The sequence below is a fragment of the Octopus bimaculoides genome, unplaced genomic scaffold (assembly GCF_046866305.1).
Source record: "Octopus bimaculoides isolate indiv1 unplaced genomic scaffold, ASM4686630v1 contig39, whole genome shotgun sequence".
Lineage (NCBI taxonomy): Eukaryota > Metazoa > Mollusca > Cephalopoda > Octopoda > Octopodidae > Octopus > Octopus bimaculoides.
In genome coordinates, this window is record NW_028315289.1 from 206,227 (window position 1) to 225,000 (window position 18,774).

At 36.0% G+C, this 18,774-nt stretch overlaps 20 non-coding genes across 20 annotated transcripts in view; 10 read left to right on the plus strand and 10 right to left on the minus strand.

The window, feature by feature from the left end:
* The first annotated feature begins 671 nt into the window (after positions 1 to 671).
* On the plus strand, positions 672 to 790 carry LOC149129566 (5S ribosomal RNA). The gene has a single exon (XR_016239512.1). It is a non-coding gene; the product is annotated as a 5S ribosomal RNA (ribosomal RNA).
* Positions 791 to 1,760: 970 nt separating this feature from the next.
* LOC149129567 (5S ribosomal RNA) lies at positions 1,761 to 1,879 on the minus strand. Its single transcript, XR_016239448.1, has one exon. It is a non-coding gene; the product is annotated as a 5S ribosomal RNA (ribosomal RNA).
* A 694-nt stretch (positions 1,880 to 2,573) lies between these two features.
* LOC149129568 (5S ribosomal RNA) lies at positions 2,574 to 2,692 on the plus strand. Its single transcript, XR_016239990.1, has one exon. It is a non-coding gene; the product is annotated as a 5S ribosomal RNA (ribosomal RNA).
* A 947-nt stretch (positions 2,693 to 3,639) lies between these two features.
* LOC149129569 (5S ribosomal RNA) lies at positions 3,640 to 3,758 on the minus strand. Its single transcript, XR_016239289.1, has one exon. It is a non-coding gene; the product is annotated as a 5S ribosomal RNA (ribosomal RNA).
* A 694-nt stretch (positions 3,759 to 4,452) lies between these two features.
* On the plus strand, positions 4,453 to 4,571 carry LOC149129570 (5S ribosomal RNA). The gene has a single exon (XR_016239523.1). It is a non-coding gene; the product is annotated as a 5S ribosomal RNA (ribosomal RNA).
* A 962-nt stretch (positions 4,572 to 5,533) lies between these two features.
* Positions 5,534 to 5,652, minus strand: LOC149129571 (5S ribosomal RNA). Its single transcript, XR_016239794.1, has one exon. It is a non-coding gene; the product is annotated as a 5S ribosomal RNA (ribosomal RNA).
* Positions 5,653 to 6,346: 694 nt separating this feature from the next.
* LOC149129572 (5S ribosomal RNA) lies at positions 6,347 to 6,465 on the plus strand. The gene has a single exon (XR_016239532.1). It is a non-coding gene; the product is annotated as a 5S ribosomal RNA (ribosomal RNA).
* Positions 6,466 to 7,413: 948 nt separating this feature from the next.
* Positions 7,414 to 7,532, minus strand: LOC149129573 (5S ribosomal RNA). Its single transcript, XR_016239795.1, has one exon. It is a non-coding gene; the product is annotated as a 5S ribosomal RNA (ribosomal RNA).
* Positions 7,533 to 8,226: 694 nt separating this feature from the next.
* LOC149129574 (5S ribosomal RNA) lies at positions 8,227 to 8,345 on the plus strand. Its single transcript, XR_016239540.1, has one exon. It is a non-coding gene; the product is annotated as a 5S ribosomal RNA (ribosomal RNA).
* Positions 8,346 to 9,293: 948 nt separating this feature from the next.
* Positions 9,294 to 9,412, minus strand: LOC149129575 (5S ribosomal RNA). The gene has a single exon (XR_016239797.1). It is a non-coding gene; the product is annotated as a 5S ribosomal RNA (ribosomal RNA).
* A 694-nt stretch (positions 9,413 to 10,106) lies between these two features.
* On the plus strand, positions 10,107 to 10,225 carry LOC149129576 (5S ribosomal RNA). The gene has a single exon (XR_016239472.1). It is a non-coding gene; the product is annotated as a 5S ribosomal RNA (ribosomal RNA).
* A 945-nt stretch (positions 10,226 to 11,170) lies between these two features.
* On the minus strand, positions 11,171 to 11,289 carry LOC149129577 (5S ribosomal RNA). The gene has a single exon (XR_016239290.1). It is a non-coding gene; the product is annotated as a 5S ribosomal RNA (ribosomal RNA).
* Positions 11,290 to 11,983: 694 nt separating this feature from the next.
* LOC149129578 (5S ribosomal RNA) lies at positions 11,984 to 12,102 on the plus strand. Its single transcript, XR_016239541.1, has one exon. It is a non-coding gene; the product is annotated as a 5S ribosomal RNA (ribosomal RNA).
* Positions 12,103 to 13,048: 946 nt separating this feature from the next.
* Positions 13,049 to 13,167, minus strand: LOC149129579 (5S ribosomal RNA). The gene has a single exon (XR_016239291.1). It is a non-coding gene; the product is annotated as a 5S ribosomal RNA (ribosomal RNA).
* Positions 13,168 to 13,861: 694 nt separating this feature from the next.
* On the plus strand, positions 13,862 to 13,980 carry LOC149129580 (5S ribosomal RNA). The gene has a single exon (XR_016239542.1). It is a non-coding gene; the product is annotated as a 5S ribosomal RNA (ribosomal RNA).
* Positions 13,981 to 14,930: 950 nt separating this feature from the next.
* Positions 14,931 to 15,049, minus strand: LOC149129581 (5S ribosomal RNA). Its single transcript, XR_016239799.1, has one exon. It is a non-coding gene; the product is annotated as a 5S ribosomal RNA (ribosomal RNA).
* Positions 15,050 to 15,743: 694 nt separating this feature from the next.
* LOC149129582 (5S ribosomal RNA) lies at positions 15,744 to 15,862 on the plus strand. The gene has a single exon (XR_016239543.1). It is a non-coding gene; the product is annotated as a 5S ribosomal RNA (ribosomal RNA).
* A 952-nt stretch (positions 15,863 to 16,814) lies between these two features.
* On the minus strand, positions 16,815 to 16,933 carry LOC149129583 (5S ribosomal RNA). The gene has a single exon (XR_016239800.1). It is a non-coding gene; the product is annotated as a 5S ribosomal RNA (ribosomal RNA).
* Positions 16,934 to 17,627: 694 nt separating this feature from the next.
* Positions 17,628 to 17,746, plus strand: LOC149129584 (5S ribosomal RNA). Its single transcript, XR_016239544.1, has one exon. It is a non-coding gene; the product is annotated as a 5S ribosomal RNA (ribosomal RNA).
* A 952-nt stretch (positions 17,747 to 18,698) lies between these two features.
* Positions 18,699 to 18,774, minus strand: part of LOC149129585 (5S ribosomal RNA) — a 119-nt gene continuing 43 nt past the window's right edge. Inside the window, exon 1 of the ribosomal RNA XR_016239801.1 lies at positions 18,699 to 18,774. This exon is cut by the window's right edge and continues 43 nt beyond it. This is a non-coding gene — a ribosomal RNA (5S ribosomal RNA).

The following is an 18,774-nucleotide window of genomic DNA, read 5'->3' on the forward strand; positions in this document are numbered from 1 at the left end:
ATTTATTCTATAAACTTATACTAAATAATTTTCATTTTTTAGAATGTATTTTTCTTTCTTTCACTTTGTATATAACTTGGCAATCCTTCGGTAAAAAGACATTATCTTTCATCTTCACAGTGCCATCTTAGCGATCTTTCTATAAAAAACAAATTATCGTTCACCTTCACAGTGCTGAACAGTTAAACGCTGGCAACAACACTTACTAATCATTCACATCATATACTACTACCTATACATTGCACACTTTAACGACTTATTAACTTTCCCTATTTTCCTTCTCACTCTTACGGTCATTTAAGTTTTTATTTGCTTGGCACCCGTTATACACGTTCATCTTTACCAGAAAACAATTCACATTTTGTGCGCCAGTGCTTTCGAAACAATGTTATTATATGCCGGTGTAATGACGTTATACGACCGTTATATCCATTGGGTCGGATATAAAATAGCACCAATTTATTTACAGATTATACCCAGCATTGATACTGATCGCGCAAATGAGAAATAATGAATATATGTGCGGCCGTATTTTTCGCTTTTAAGTTGCAAAAAAATAAATGTTAAAGCCTCAATTTCTATATAAATTGAAAGAAATCAAATGTTCTGAAAAATAAAATTGCTTTAGTATGATATTATAGAATAAATACATTAAAATTTACTTCTCGGATGTTTACGGCCATATCACGTTGAAAACACCGGTTCTCGTCCGATCACCGAAGTTAAGCAACATCGAGCCTAGTTAGTACTTAGATGGGTGACCGCTTGGGAACCCTAGGTGCTGTAAGCATTTTTTTTGCTTCTTTTAAAATTTTTTTAAAAATTAATTTAAACAAATTGAATTTTGACAATGTAATATGATAAAAGAAAGTGGATTCGATTTACTTTCAATATGAAATACAGAAAGCATACGCAGATTAACCAAAATTCAGCGGGTGGGAACCTCTTGTAAGACTACTACTTATCCATGAAACTTGTTGACAGTGATGATCGTGCAGCTGAAAAGTTTTCCCGTGAAGATATTGAAAATAGCTTTCATGTCATGTTCACTGTTGAACAACCATCAACCTGAGAGAACAGGAACAAATAGTGTAAAGCATTCTCTCCCATAATTCAAACGATTTGCATATTCTGTGACTCTATAAAGGGAGATAATAGTTGCGTTAGTTTCTAAAAAAAATCATATGCTTGTTCTGGGAACTGGCAGTGAACTATCTCTTTCAACCTCTGGCATTCGATATGTTTGTAGGGACTGGACCACTAAGCACGAACTTTTAGTCATTGTTTGCAGCTCGCCTTACCGAGGTGCCAGATGATGCCCGTTGGGATGCTTAACTTTTCCAACCACATGGTTCCGGGTTCAGTCCCACTGCGTGGCACCTTGGGCAAGTGTCTTCTACTATAGTCTCGGGACGACCAAAGCCTTATGAGTGGTTTTGGTAGACGGAAACTGAAAGAAGCCCGTCGTATACATGTGTATACATGTGTATATATATATATATATATATATATATATATATATATATATATATATATATGTATGTATGTATGTGCGTGTATATGTTTGTGTCTGTTCCCCAACATCGCATGACAACCGATGGTGGTGTGTATACGTCCCTGTAACTTAGCGGTTCGGCAAAAAGTGGACGATATAATAAGTGCCAGGCTTACAAAGAATAAGTCCCGATGAAAATAAATTGAATCCGCTGTTTTAATGCATGTTAAAATTTACAGCTTGTGTAAATTAAAAAGAAAAAGGATGCTTACAGCACCTAGGGTTCCCAAGCGGTCACCCATCTAAGTACTAACTAGGCTCGATGTTGCTTAATTTCGGTGATCGGACGAGAACCGGTGCTTTCAACGTGATATGGCCGTAAACATCTATACAGTAAATTTTAATCTATTTATTCTATAAACTTATACTAAATCATTTTCATTTTTTAGAATGTATTTTTCTTTCTTTCACTTTGTATATAACTTGGCAATCCTTCGGTAAAAAGACATTATCTTTCATCTTCACAGTGCCATCTTAGCGATCTTTCTATAAAAAACAAATTATCGTTCACCTTCACAGTGCTGAACAGTTAAACGCTGGCAACAACACTTACTAATCATTCACATCATATACTACTACCTATACATTGCACACTTTAACGACTTATTAACTTTCCCTATTTTCCTTCTCACTCTTACGGTCATTTAAGTTTTTATTTGCTTGGCACCCGTTATACACGTTCATCTTTACCAGAAAACAATTCACATTTTGTGCGCCAGTGCTTTCGAAACAATGTTATTATATGCCGGTGTAATGACGTTATACGACCGTTATATCCATTGGGTCGGATATAAAATAGCACCAATTTATTTACAGATTATACCCAGCATTAATACTGATCGCGCAAATGAGAAATAATGAATATATGTGCGGCCGTATTTTTCGCTTTTAAGTTGCAAAAAAATAAATGTTAAAGCCTCAATTTCTATATAAATTGAAAGAAATCAAATGTTCTGAAAAATAAAATTGCTTTAGTATGATATTATAGAATAAATACATTAAAATTTACTTCTCTGATGTTTACGGCCATATCACGTTGAAAACACCGGTTCTCGTCTGATCACCGAAGTTAAGCAACATCGAGCCTAGTTAGTACTTAGATGGGTGACCGCTTGGGAACCCTAGGTGCTGTAAGCATTTTTTTTGCTTCTTTTAAAATTTTTTAAAAATTAATTTAAACAAATTGAATTTTGACAATGTAATATGATAAAAGAAAGTGGATTCGATTTACTTTCAATATGAAATACAGAAAGCATACGCAGATTAACGAAAATTCAGCGGGTGGGAACCTCTTGTAAGACTACTACTTATCCATGAAACTTGTTGACAGTGATGATCGTGCAGCTGAAAAGTTTTCCCGTGAAGATATTGAAAATAGCTTTCATGTCATGTTCACTGTTGAACAACCGTCAACCTGAGAGAACAGGAACAAATAGTGTAAAGCATTCTCTCCCATAATTCAAACGATTTGCATATTCTGTGACTCTATAAAGGGAGATAATAGTTGCGTTAGTTTCTTAAAAAATTCATATGCTTGTTCTGGGAACTGGCAGTGAACTATCTCTTTCAACCTCTGGCAATCGATATGTTTGTAGGGACTGGACCACTAAGCACGAACTTTTAGTCATTGTTTGCATCTCGCCTTACCGAGGTGCCAGATGATGCCCGTTGGGATGCTTAACTTTTCCAACCACATGGTTCCGGGTTCAGTCCCACTGCGTGGCACCTTGGGCAAGTGTCTTCTACTATAGTCTCGGGACGACCAAAGCCTTATGAGTGGTTTTGGTAGACGGAAACTGAAAGAAGCCCGTCGTATACATGTGTATACATGTGTATATATATATATATATATATATATATATATATGTATGTATGTGCGTGTATATGTTTGTGTCTGTTCCCCAACATCGCATGACAACCGATGGTGGTGTGTATACGTCCCTGTAACTTAGCGGTTCGGCAAAAAGTGGACGATATAATAAGTGCCAGGCTTACAAAGAATAAGTCCTGATGAAAATAAATTGAATCCGCTGTTTTAATGCTTGTTAAAATTTACAGCTTGTGTAAATTAAAAAGAAAAAGAATGCTTACAGCACCTAGGGTTCCCAAGCGGTCACCCATCTAAGTACTAACTAGGCTCGATGTTGCTTAACTTCGGTGATCGTACGAGAACCGGTGCTTTCAACGTGATATGGCCGTAAACATCTATACAGTAAATTTTAATCTATTTATTCTATAAACTTATACTAAATCATTTTCATTTTTTAGAATGTATTTTTCTTTCTTTCACTTTGTATATAACTTGGCAATCCTTCGGTAAAAAGACATTATCTTTCATCTTCACAGTGCCATCTTAGCGATCTTTCTATAAAAAACAAATTATCGTTCACCTTCACAGTGCTGAACAGTTAAACGCTGGCAACAACACTTACTAATCATTCACATCATATACTACTACCTATACATTGCACACTTTAACGACTTATTAACTTTCCCTATTTTCCTTCTCACTCTTACGGTCATTTAAGTTTTTATTTGCTTGGCACCCGTTATACACGTTCATCTTTACCAGAAAACAATTCACATTTTGTGCGCCAGTGCTTTCGAAACAATGTTATTATATGCCGGTGTAATGACGTTATACGACCGTTATATCCATTGGGTCGGATATAAAATAGCACCAATTTATTTACAGATTATACCCAGCATTGATACTGATCGCGCAAATGAGAAATAATGAATATATGTGCGGCCGTATTTTTCGCTTTTAAGTTGCAAAAAAATAAATGTTAAAGCCTCAATTTCTATATAAATTGAAAGAAATCAAATGTTCTGAAAAATAAAATTGCTTTAGTATGATATTATAGAATAAATACATTAAAATTTACTTCTCTGATGTTTACGGCCATATCACGTTGAAAACACCGGTTCTCGTCCGATCACCGAAGTTAAGCAACATCGAGCCTAGTTAGTACTTAGATGGGTGACCGCTTGGGAACCCTAGGTGCTGTAAGCATTTTTTTTGCTTCTTTTAAAATTTTTTTAAAAATTAATTTAAACAAATTGAATTTTGACAATGTAATATGATAAAAGAAAGTGGATTCGATTTACTTTCAATATGAAATACAGAAAGCATACGCAGATTAACCAAAATTCAGCGGGTGGGAACCTCTTGTAAGACTACTACTTATCCATGAAACTTGTTGACAGTGATGATCGTGCAGCTGAAAAGTTTTCCCGTGAAGATATTGAAAATAGCTTTCATGTCATGTTCACTGTTGAACAACCATCAACCTGACAGAACAGGAACAAATAGTGTAAAGCATTCTCTCCCATAATTCAAACGATTTGCATATTTTGTGACTCTATAAAGGGAGATAATAGTTGCGTTAGTTTCTAAAAAAATTCATATGCTGGTTCTGGGAACTGGCAGTGAACTATCTCTTTCAACCTCTGGCATTCGATATGTTTGTAGGGTCTGGACCACTAAGCACGAACTTTTAGTCATTGTTTGCAGCTCGCCTTACCGAGGTGCCAGATGATGCCCGTTGGGATGCTTAACTTTTCCAACCACATGGTTCCGGGTTCAGTCCCACTGCGTGGCACCTTGGGCAAGTGTCTTCTACTATAGTCTCGGGACGACCAAAGCCTTATGAGTGGTTTTGGTAGACGGAAACTGAAAGAAGCCCGTCGTATACATGTGTATACATGTGTATATATATATATATATATATATATATATATATATATATATATATATATATGTATGTGCGTGTATATGTTTGTGTCTGTTCCCCAACATCGCATGACAACCGATGGTGGTGTGTATACGTCCCTGTAACTTAGCGGTTCGGCAAAAAGTGGACAATATAATAAGTGCCAGGCTTACAAAGAATAAGTCCTGATGAAAATAAATTGAATCCGCTGTTTTAATGCTTGTAAAAATTTACAGCTTGTGTAAATTAAAAAGAAAAAGAATGCTTACAGCACCTAGGGTTCCCAAGCGGTCACCCATCTAAGTACTAACTAGGCTCGATGTTGCTTAACTTCGGTGATCGGACGAGAACCGGTGCTTTCAACGTGATATGGCCGTAAACATCTATACAGTAAATTTTAATCTATTTATTCTATAAACTTATACTAAATCATTTTCATTTTTTAGAATGTATTTTTCTTTCTTTCACTTTGTATATAACTTGGCAATCCTTCGGTAAAAAGACATTATCTTTCATCTTCACAGTGCCATCTTAGCGATCTTTCTATAAAAAACAAATTATCGTTCACCTTCACAGTGCTGAACAGTTAAACGCTGGCAACAACACTTACTAATCATTCACATCATATACTACTACCTATACATTGCACACTTTAACGACTTATGAACTTTCCCTATTTTCCTTCTCACTCTTACGGTCATTTAAGTTTTTATTTGCTTGGCACCCGTTATACACGTTCATCTTTACCAGAAAACAATTCACATTTTGTGCGCCAGTGCTTTCGAAACAATGTTATTATATGCCGGTGTAATGACGTTATACGACCGTTATATCCATTGGGTCGGATATAAAATAGCACCAATTTATTTACAGATTATAACCAGCATTGATACTGATCGCGCAAATGAGAAATAATGAATATATGTGCGGCCGTATTTTTCGCTTTTCAGCTGCAAAAAAATAAATGTTAAAGCCTCAATTTCTATATAAATTGAAAGAAATCAAATGTTCTAAAAAATAAAATTGCTTTAGTATGATATTATAGAATAAATACATTAAAATTTACTTCTCTGATGTTTACGGCCATATCACGTTGAAAACACCGGTTCTCGTCCGATCACCGAAGTTAAGCAACATCGAGCCTAGTTAGTACTTAGATGGGTGACCGCTTGGGAACCCTAGGTGCTGTAAGCATTTTTTTTGCTTCTTTTAAAATTTTTTTAAAAATTAATTTAAACAAATTGAATTTTGACAATGTAATATGATAAAAGAAAGTGGATTCGATTTACTTTCAATATGAAATACAGAAAGCATACGCAGATTAACCAAAATTCAGCGGGTGGGAACCTCTTGTAAGACTACTACTTATCCATGAAACTTGTTGACAGTGATGATCGTGCAGCTGAAAAGTTTTCCCGTGAAGATATTGAAAATAGCTTTCATGTCATGTTCACTGTTGAACAACCATCAACCTGAGAGAACAGGAACAAATAGTGTAAAGCATTCTCTCCCATAATTCAAACGATTTGCATATTCTGTGACTCTATAAAGGGAGATAATAGTTGCGTTAGTTTCTAAAAAAATTCATATGCTTGTTCTGGGAACTGGCAGTGAACTATCTCTTTCAACCTCTGGCATTCGATATGTTTGTAGGGACTGGACCACTAAGCACGAACTTTCAGTCATTGTTTGCATCTCGCCTTACCGAGGTGCCAGATGATGCCCGTTGGGATGCTTAACTTTTCCAACCACATGGTTCCGGGTTCAGTCCCACTGCGTGGCACCTTGGGCAAGTGTCTTCTACTATAGTCTCGGGACGACCAAAGCCTTATGAGTGGTTTTGGTAGACGGAAACTGAAAGAAGCCCGTCGTATACATGTGTATACATGTGTGTATATATATATATATATATATATATATATATGTATGTATGTGCGTGTATATGTTTGTGTCTGTTCCCCAACATCGCATGACAACCGATGGTGGTGTGTATACGTTCCTGTAACTTAGCGGTTCGGCAAAAAGTGGACGATATAATAAGTGCCAGGCTTACAAAGAATAAGTCCTGATGAAAATAAATTGAATCCGCTGTTTTAATGCTTGTTAAAATTTACAGCTTGTGTAAATTAAAAAGAAAAAGAATGCTTACAGCACCTAGGGTTCCCAAGCGGTCACCCATCTAAGTACTAACTAGGCTCGATGTTGCTTAACTTCGGTGATCGGACGAGAACCGGTGCTTTCAACGTGATATGGCCGTAAACATCTATACAGTAAATTTTAATCTATTTATTCTATAAACTTATACTAAATCATTTTCATTTTTTAGAATGTATTTTTCTTTCTTTCACTTTGTATATAACTTGGCAATCCTTCGGTAAAAAGACATTATCTTTCATCTTCACAGTGCCATCTTAGCGATCTTTCTATAAAAAACAAATTATCGTTCACCTTCACAGTGCTGAACAGTTAAACGCTGGCAACAACACTTACTAATCATTCACATCATATACTACTACCTATACATTGCACACTTTAACGACTTATGAACTTTCCCTATTTTCCTTCTCACTCTTACGGTCATTTAAGTTTTTATTTGCTTGGCACCCGTTATACACGTTCATCTTTTCCAGAAAACAATTCACATTTTGTGCGCCAGTGCTTTCGAAACAATGTTATTATATGCCGGTGTAATGACGTTATACGACCGTTATATCCATTGGGTCGGATATAAAATAGCACCAATTTATTTACAGATTATAACCAGCATTGATACTGATCGCGCAAATGAGAAATAATGAATATATGTGCGGCCGTATTTTTCGATTTTCAGCTGCAAAAAAATAAATGTTAAAGCCTCAATTTCTATATAAATTGAAAGAAATCAAATGTTCTAAAAAATAAAATTGCTTTAGTATGATATTATAGAATAAATACATTAAAATTTACTTCTCTGATGTTTACGGCCATATCACGTTGAAAACACCGGTTCTCGTCCGATCACCGAAGTTAAGCAACATCGAGCCTAGTTAGTACTTAGATGGGTGACCGCTTGGGAACCCTAGGTGCTGTAAGCATTTTTTTTGCTTCTTTTAAAATTTTTTTAAAAATTAATTTAAACAAATTGAATTTTGACAATGTAATATGATAAAAGAAAGTGGATTCGATTTACTTTCAATATGAAATACAGAAAGCATACGCACATTAACCAAAATTCAGCGGGTGGGAACCTCTTGTAAGACTACTACTTATCCATGAAACTTGTTGACAGTGATGATCGTGCAGCTGAAAAGTTTTCCCGTGAAGATATTGAAAATAGCTTTCATGTCATGTTCACTGTTGAACAACCATCAACCTGAGAGAACAGGAACAAATAGTGTAAAGCATTCTCTCCCATAATTCAAACGATTTGCATATTCTGTGACTCTATAAAGGGAGATAATAGTTGCGTTAGTTTCTAAAAAAATTCATATGCTTGTTCTGGGAACTGGCAGTGAACTATCTCTTTCAACCTCTGGCATTCGATATGTTTGTAGGGACTGGACCACTAAGCACGAACTTTCAGTCATTGTTTGCATCTCGCCTTACCGAGGTGCCAGATGATGCCCGTTGGGATGCTTAACTTTTCCAACCACATGGTTCCGGGTTCAGTCCCACTGCGTGGCACCTTGGGCAAGTGTCTTCTACTATAGTCTCGGGACGACCAAAGCCTTATGAGTGGTTTTGGTAGACGGAAACTGAAAGAAGCCCGTCGTATACATGTGTATACATGTGTATATATATATATATATATATATATATATATATGTATGTATGTGCGTGTATATGTTTGTGTCTGTTCCCCAACATCGCATGACAACCGATGGTGGTGTGTATACGTTCCTGTAACTTAGCGGTTCGGCAAAAAGTGGACGATATAATAAGTGCCAGGCTTACAAAGAATAAGTCCTGATGAAAATAAATTGAATCCGCTGTTTTAATGCTTGTTAAAATTTACAGCTTGTGTAAATTAAAAAGAAAAAGAATGCTTACAGCACCTAGGGTTCCCAAGCGGTCACCCATCTAAGTACTAACTAGGCTCGATGTTGCTTAACTTCGGTGATCGGACGAGAACCGGTGCTTTCAACGTGATATGGCCGTAAACATCTATACAGTAAATTTTAATCTATTTATTCTATAAACTTATACTAAATCATTTTCATTTTTTAGAATGTATTTTTCTTTCTTTCACTTTGTATATAACTTGGCAATCCTTCGGTAAAAAGACATTATCTTTCATCTTCACAGTGCCATCTTAGCGATCTTTCTATAAAAAACAAATTATCGTTCACCTTCACAGTGCTGAACAGTTAAACGCTGGCAACAACACTTACTAATCATTCACATCATATACTACTACCTATACATTGCACACTTTAACGACTTATGAACTTTCCCTATTTTCCTTCTCACTCTTACGGTCATTTAAGTTTTTATTTGCTTGGCACCCGTTATACACGTTCATCTTTACCAGAAAACAATTCACATTTTGTGCGCCAGTGCTTTCGAAACAATGTTATTATATGCCGGTGTAATGACGTTATACGACCGTTATATCCATTGGGTCGGATATAAAATAGCACCAATTTATTTACAGATTATACCCAGCATTGATACTGATCGCGCAAATGAGAAATAATGAATATATGTGCGGCCGTATTTTTCGCTTTTAAGTTGCAAAAAAATAAATGTTAAAGCCTCAATTTCTATATAAATTGAAAGAAATCAAATGTTCTGAAAAATAAAATTGCTTTAGTATGATATTATAGAATAAATACATTAAAATTTACTTCTCTGATGTTTACGGCCATATCACGTTGAAAACACCGGTTCTCGTCTGATCACCGAAGTTCAGCAACATCGAGCCTAGTTAGTACTTAGATGGGTGACCGCTTGGGAACCCTAGGTGCTGTAAGCATTTTTTTTGCTTCTTTTAACATTTTTTAAAAATTAATTTAAACAAATTGAATTTTGACAATGTAATATGATAAAAGAAAGTGGATTCGATTTACTTTCAATATGAAATACAGAAAGCATACGCAGATTAACGAAAATTCAGCGGGTGGGAACCTCTTGTAAGACTACTACTTATCCATGAAACTTGTTGACAGTGATGATCGTGCAGCTGAAAAGTTTTCCCGTGAAGATATTGAAAATAGCTTTCATGTCATGTTCACTGTTGAACAACCGTCAACCTGAGAGAACAGGAACAAATAGTGTAAAGCATTCTCTCCCATAATTCAAACGATTTGCATATTCTGTGACTCTATAAAGGGAGATAATAGTTGCGTTAGTTTCTTAAAAAATTCATATGCTTGTTCTGGGAACTGGCAGTGAACTATCTCTTTCAACCTCTGGCAATCGATATGTTTGTAGGGACTGGACCACTAAGCACGAACTTTTAGTCATTGTTTGCAGCTCGCCTTACCGAGGTGCCAGATGATGCCCGTTGGGATGCTTAACTTTTCCAACCACATGGTTCCGGGTTCAGTCCCACTGCGTGGCACCTTGGGCAAGTGTCTTCTACTATAGTCTCGGGACGACCAAAGCCTTATGAGTGGTTTTGGTAGACGGAAACTGAAAGAAGCCCGTCGTATACATGTGTATACATGTGTATATATATATATATATATATATATATATATGTATGTATGTGCGTGTATATGTTTGTGTCTGTTCCCCAACATCGCATGACAACCGATGGTGGTGTGTATACGTCCCTGTAACTTAGCGGTTCGGCAAAAAGTGGACGATATAATAAGTACCAGGCTTACAAAGAATAAGTCCTGATGAAAATAAATTGAATCCGCTGTTTTAATGCTTGTTAAAATTTACAGCTTGTGTAAATTAAAAAGAAAAAGAATGCTTACAGCACCTAGGGTTCCCAAGCGGTCACCCATCTAAGTACTAACTAGGCTCGATGTTGCTTAACTTCGGTGATCGTACGAGAACCGGTGCTTTCAACGTGATATGGCCGTAAACATCTATACAGTAAATTTTAATCTATTTATTCTATAAACTTATACTAAATAATTTTCATTTTTTAGAATGTATTTTTCTTTCTTTCACTTTGTATATAACTTGGCAATCCTTCGGTAAAAAGACATTATCTTTCATCTTCACAGTGCCATCTTAGCGATCTTTCTATAAAAAACAAATTATCGTTCACCTTCACAGTGCTGAACAGTTAAACGCTGGCAACAACACTTACTAATCATTCACATCATATACTACTACCTATACATTGCACACTTTAACGACTTATTAACTTTCCCTATTTTCCTTCTCACTCTTACGGTCATTTAAGTTTTTATTTGCTTGGCACCCGTTATACACGTTCATCTTTACCAGAAAACAATTCACATTTTGTGCGCCAGTGCTTTCGAAACAATGTTATTATATGCCGGTGTAATGACGTTATACGACCGTTATATCCATTGGGTCGGATATAAAATAGCACCAATTTATTTACAGATTATACCCAGCATTGATACTGATCGCGCAAATGAGAAATAATGAATATATGTGCGGCCGTATTTTTCGCTTTTAAGTTGCAAAAAAATAAATGTTAAAGCCTCAATTTCTATATAAATTGAAAGAAATCAAATGTTCTGAAAAATAAAATTGCTTTAGTATGATATTATAGAATAAATACATTAAAATTTACTTCTCGGATGTTTACGGCCATATCACGTTGAAAACACCGGTTCTCGTCCGATCACCGAAGTTAAGCAACATCGAGCCTAGTTAGTACTTAGATGGGTGACCGCTTGGGAACCCTAGGTGCTGTAAGCATTTTTTTTGCTTCTTTTAAAATTTTTTTAAAAATTAATTTAAACAAATTGAATTTTGACAATGTAATATGATAAAAGAAAGTGGATTCGATTTACTTTCAATATGAAATACAGAAAGCATACGCAGATTAACCAAAATTCAGCGGGTGGGAACCTCTTGTAAGACTACTACTTATCCATGAAACTTGTTGACAGTGATGATCGTGCAGCTGAAAAGTTTTCCCGTGAAGATATTGAAAATAGCTTTCATGTCATGTTCACTGTTGAACAACCGTCAACCTGAGAGAACAGGAACAAATAGTGTAAAGCATTCTCTCCCATAATTCAAACGATTTGCATATTCTGTGACTCTATAAAGGGAGATAATAGTTGCGTTAGTTTCTTAAAAAATTCATATGCTTGTTCTGGGAACTGGCAGTGAACTATCTCTTTCAACCTCTGGCAATCGATATGTTTGTAGGGACTGGACCACTAAGCACGAACTTTTAGTCATTGTTTGCAGCTCGCCTTACCGAGGTGCCAGATGATGCCCGTTGGGATGCTTAACTTTTCCAACCACATGGTTCCGGGTTCAGTCCCACTGCGTGGCACCTTGGGCAAGTGTCTTCTACTATAGTCTCGGGACGACCAAAGCCTTATGAGTGGTTTTGGTAGACGGAAACTGAAAGAAGCCCGTCGTATACATGTGTATACATGTGTATATATATATATATATATATATATATATATGTATGTATGTGCGTGTATATGTTTGTGTCTGTTCCCCAACATCGCATGACAACCGATGGTGGTGTGTATACGTCCCTGTAACTTAGCGGTTCGGCAAAAAGTGGACGATATAATAAGTACCAGGCTTACAAAGAATAAGTCCTGATGAAAATAAATTGAATCCGCTGTTTTAATGCTTGTTAAAATTTACAGCTTGTGTAAATTAAAAAGAAAAAGAATGCTTACAGCACCTAGGGTTCCCAAGCGGTCACCCATCTAAGTACTAACTAGGCTCGATGTTGCTTAACTTCGGTGATCGTACGAGAACCGGTGCTTTCAACGTGATATGGCCGTAAACATCTATACAGTAAATTTTAATCTATTTATTCTATAAACTTATACTAAATAATTTTCATTTTTTAGAATGTATTTTTCTTTCTTTCACTTTGTATATAACTTGGCAATCCTTCGGTAAAAAGACATTATCTTTCATCTTCACAGTGCCATCTTAGCGATCTTTCTATAAAAAACAAATTATCGTTCACCTTCACAGTGCTGAACAGTTAAACGCTGGCAACAACACTTACTAATCATTCACATCATATACTACTACCTATACATTGCACACTTTAACGACTTATTAACTTTCCCTATTTTCCTTCTCACTCTTACGGTCATTTAAGTTTTTATTTGCTTGGCACCCGTTATACACGTTCATCTTTACCAGAAAACAATTCACATTTTGTGCGCCAGTGCTTTCGAAACAATGTTATTATATGCCGGTGTAATGACGTTATACGACCGTTATATCCATTGGGTCGGATATAAAATAGCACCAATTTATTTACAGATTATACCCAGCATTGATACTGATCGCGCAAATGAGAAATAATGAATATATGTGCGGCCGTATTTTTCGCTTTTAAGTTGCAAAAAAATAAATGTTAAAGCCTCAATTTCTATATAAATTGAAAGAAATCAAATGTTCTGAAAAATAAAATTGCTTTAGTATGATATTATAGAATAAATACATTAAAATTTACTTCTCGGATGTTTACGGCCATATCACGTTGAAAACACCGGTTCTCGTCCGATCACCGAAGTTAAGCAACATCGAGCCTAGTTAGTACTTAGATGGGTGACCGCTTGGGAACCCTAGGTGCTGTAAGCATTTTTTTTGCTTCTTTTAAAATTTTTTTAAAAATTAATTTAAACAAATTGAATTTTGACAATGTAATATGATAAAAGAAAGTGGATTCGATTTACTTTCAATATGAAATACAGAAAGCATACGCAGATTAACCAAAATTCAGCGGGTGGGAACCTCTTGTAAGACTACTACTTATCCATGAAACTTGTTGACAGTGATGATCGTGCAGCTGAAAAGTTTTCCCGTGAAGATATTGAAAATAGCTTTCATGTCATGTTCACTGTTGAACAACCATCAACCTGAGAGAACAGGAACAAATAGTGTAAAGCATTCTCTCCCATAATTCAAACGATTTGCATATTTTGTGACTCTATAAAGGGAGATAATAGTTGCGTTAGTTTCTAAAAAAATTCATATGCTTGTTCTGGGAACTGGCAGTGAACTATCTCTTTCAACCTCTGGCATTCGATATGTTTGTAGGGTCTGGACCACTAAGCACGAACTTTTAGTCATTGTTTGCAGCTCGCCTTACCGAGGTGCCAGATGATGCCCGTTGGGATGCTTAACTTTTCCAACCACATGGTTCCGGGTTCAGTCCCACTGCGTGGCACCTTGGGCAAGTGTCTTCTACTATAGTCTCGGGACGACCAAAGCCTTATGAGTGGTTTTGGTAGACGGAAACTGAAAGAAGCCCGTCGTATACATGTGTATACATGTGTATATATATATATATATATATATATATATATATATATATGTATGTGCGTGTATATGTTTGTGTCTGTTCCCCAACATCGCATGACAACCGATGGTGGTGTGTATACGTCCCTGTAACTTAGCGGTTCGGCAAAAAGTGGACAATATAATAAGTGCCAGGCTTACAAAGAATAAGTCCTGATGAAAATAAATTGAATCCGCTGTTTTAATGCTTGTAAAAATTTACAGCTTGTGTAAATTAAAAAGAAAAAGAATGCTTACAGCACCTAGGGTTCCCAAGCGGTCACCCATCTAAGTACTAACTAGGCTCGATGTTGCTTAACTTCGGTGATCGGACGAGAACCGGTGCTTTCAACGTGATATGGCCGTAAACATCTATACAGTAAATTTTAATCTATTTATTCTATAAACTTATACTAAATCATTTTCATTTTTTAGAATGTATTTTTCTTTCTTTCACTTTGTATATAACTTGGCAATCCTTCGGTAAAAAGACATTATCTTTCATCTTCACAGTGCCATCTTAGCGATCTTTCTATAAAAAACAAATTATCGTTCACCTTCACAGTGCTGAACAGTTAAACGCTGGCAACAACACTTACTAATCATTCACATCATATACTACTACCTATACATTGCACACTTTAACGACTTATGAACTTTCCCTATTTTCCTTCTCACTCTTACGGTCATTTAAGTTTTTATTTGCTTGGCACCCGTTATACACGTTCATCTTTACCAGAAAACAATTCACATTTTGTGCGCCAGTGCTTTCGAAACAATGTTATTATATGCCGGTGTAATGACGTTATACGACCGTTATATCCATTGGGTCGGATATAAAATAGCACCAATTTATTTACAGATTATACCCAGCATTGATACTGATCGCGCAAATGAGAAATAATGAATATATGTGCGGCCGTATTTTTCGCTTTTAAGTTGCAAAAAAATAAATGTTAAAGCCTCAATTTCTATATAAATTGAAAGAAATCAAATGTTCTGAAAAATAAAATTGCTTTAGTATGATATTATAGAATAAATACATTAAAATTTACTTCTCTGATGTTTACGGCCATATCACGTTGAAAACACCGGTTCTCGTCCGATCACCGAAGTTAAGCAACATCGAGCCTAGTTAGTACTTAGATGGGTGACCGCTTGGGAACCCTAGGTGCTGTAAGCATTTTTTTTGCTTCTTTTAAAATTTTTTTAAAAATTAATTTAAACAAATTGAATTTTGACAATGTAATATGATAAAAGAAAGTGGATTCGATTTACTTTCAATATGAAATACAGAAAGCATACGCAGATTAACCAAAATTCAGCGGGTGGGAACCTCTTGTAAGACTACTACTTATCCATGAAACTTGTTGACAGTGATGATCGTGCAGCTGAAAAGTTTTCCCGTGAAGATATTGAAAATAGCTTTCATGTCATGTTCACTGTTGAACAACCATCAACCTGAGAGAACAGGAACAAATAGTGTAAAGCATTCTCTCCCATAATTCAAACGATTTGCATATTTTGTGACTCTATAAAGGGAGATAATAGTTGCGTTAGTTTCTAAAAAAATTCATATGCTTGTTCTGGGAACTGGCAGTGAACTATCTCTTTCAACCTCTGGCATTCGATATGTTTGTAGGGTCTGGACCACTAAGCACGAACTTTTAGTCATTGTTTGCAGCTCGCCTTACCGAGGTGCCAGATGATGCCCGTTGGGATGCTTAACTTTTCCAACCACATGGTTCCGGGTTCAGTCCCACTGCGTGGCACCTTGGGCAAGTGTCTTCTACTATAGTCTCGGGACGACCAAAGCCTTATGAGTGGTTTTGGTAGACGGAAACTGAAAGAAGCCCGTCGTATACATGTGTATACATGTGTATATATATATATATATATATATATATATATATATATATATGTATGTGCGTGTATATGTTTGTGTCTGTTCCCCAACATCGCATGACAACCGATGGTGGTGTGTATACGTCCCTGTAACTTAGCGGTTCGGCAAAAAGTGGACAATATAATAAGTGCCAGGCTTACAAAGAATAAGTCCTGATGAAAATAAATTGAATCCGCTGTTTTAATGCTTGTAAAAATTTACAGCTTGTGTAAATTAAAAAGAAAAAGAATGCTTACAGCACCTAGGGTTCCCAAGCGGTCACCCATCTAAGTACTAACTAGGCTCGATGTTGCTTAACTTCGGTGATCGGACGAGAACCGGTGCTTTCAACGTGATATGGCCGTAAACATCTATACAGTAAATTTTAATCTATTTATTCTATAAACTTATACTAAATCATTTTCATTTTTTAGAATGTATTTTTCTTTCTTTCACTTTGTATATAACTTGGCAATCCTTCGGTAAAAAGACATTATCTTTCATCTTCACAGTGCCATCTTAGCGATCTTTCTATAAAAAACAAATTATCGTTCACCTTCACAGTGCTGAACAGTTAAACGCTGGCAACAACACTTACTAATCATTCACATCATATACTACTACCTATACATTGCACACTTTAACGACTTATGAACTTTCCCTATTTTCCTTCTCACTCTTACGGTCATTTAAGTTTTTATTTGCTTGGCACCCGTTATACACGTTCATCTTTACCAGAAAACAATTCACATTTTGTGCGCCAGTGCTTTCGAAACAATGTTATTATATGCCGGTGTAATGACGTTATACGACCGTTATATCCATTGGGTCGGATATAAAATAGCACCAATTTATTTACAGATTATAACCAGCATTGATACTGATCGCGCAAATGAGAAATAATGAATATATGTGCGGCCGTATTTTTCGCTTTTCAGCTGCAAAAAAATAAATGTTAAAGCCTCAATTTCTATATAAATTGAAAGAAATCAAATGTTCTAAAAAATAAAATTGCTTTAGTATGATATTATAGAATAAATACATTAAAATTTACTTCTCTGATGTTTACGGCCATATCACGTTGAAAACACCGGTTCTCGTCCGATCACCGAAGTTAAGCAACATCGAGCCTAGTTAGTACTTAGATGGGTGACCGCTTGGGAACCCTAGGTGCTGTAAGCATTTATTTTGCTTCTTTTAAAATTTTTTTAAAAATTAATTTAAACAAATTGAATTTTGACAATGTAATATGATAAAAGAAAGTGGATTCGATTTACTTTCAATATGAAATACAGAAAGCATACGCAGATTAACCAAAATTCAGCGGGTGGGAACCTCTTGTAAGACTACTACTTATCCATGAAACTTGTTGACAGTGATGATCGTGCAGCTGAAAAGTTTTCCCGTGAAGATATTGAAAATAGCTTTCATGTCATGTTCACTGTTGAACAACCATCAACCTGAGAGAACAGGAACAAATAGTGTAAAGCATTCTCTCCCATAATTCAAACGATTTGCATATTCTGTGACTCTATAAAGGGAGATAATAGTTGCGTTAGTTTCTAAAAAAATTCATATGCTTGTTCTGGGAACTGGCAGTGAACTATCTCTTTCAACCTCTGGCATTCGATATGTTTGTAGGGACTGGACCACTAAGCACGAACTTTCAGTCATTGTTTGCATCTCGCCTTACCGAGGTGCCAGATGATGCCCGTTGGGATGCTTAACTTTTCCAACCACATGGTTCCGGGTTCAGTCCCACTGCGTGGCACCTTGGGCAAGTGTCTTCTACTATAGTCTCGGGACGACCAAAGCCTTATGAGTGGTTTTGGTAGACGGAAACTGAAAGAAGCCCGTCGTATACATGTGTATACATGTGTATATATATATATATATATATATATATATATATATATGTATGTATGTGCGTGTATATGTTTGTGTCTGTTCCCCAACATCGCATGACAACCGATGGTGGTGTGTATACGTTCCTGTAACTTAGCGGTTCGGCAAAAAGTGGACGATATAATAAGTGCCAGGCTTACAAAGAATAAGTCCTGATGAAAATAAATTGAATCCGCTGTTTTAATGCTTGTTAAAATTTACAGCTTGTGTAAATTAAAAAGAAAAAGAATGCTTACAGCACCTAGGGTTCCCAAGCGGTCACCCATCTAAGTACTAACTAGGCTCGATGTTGCTTAACTTCGGTG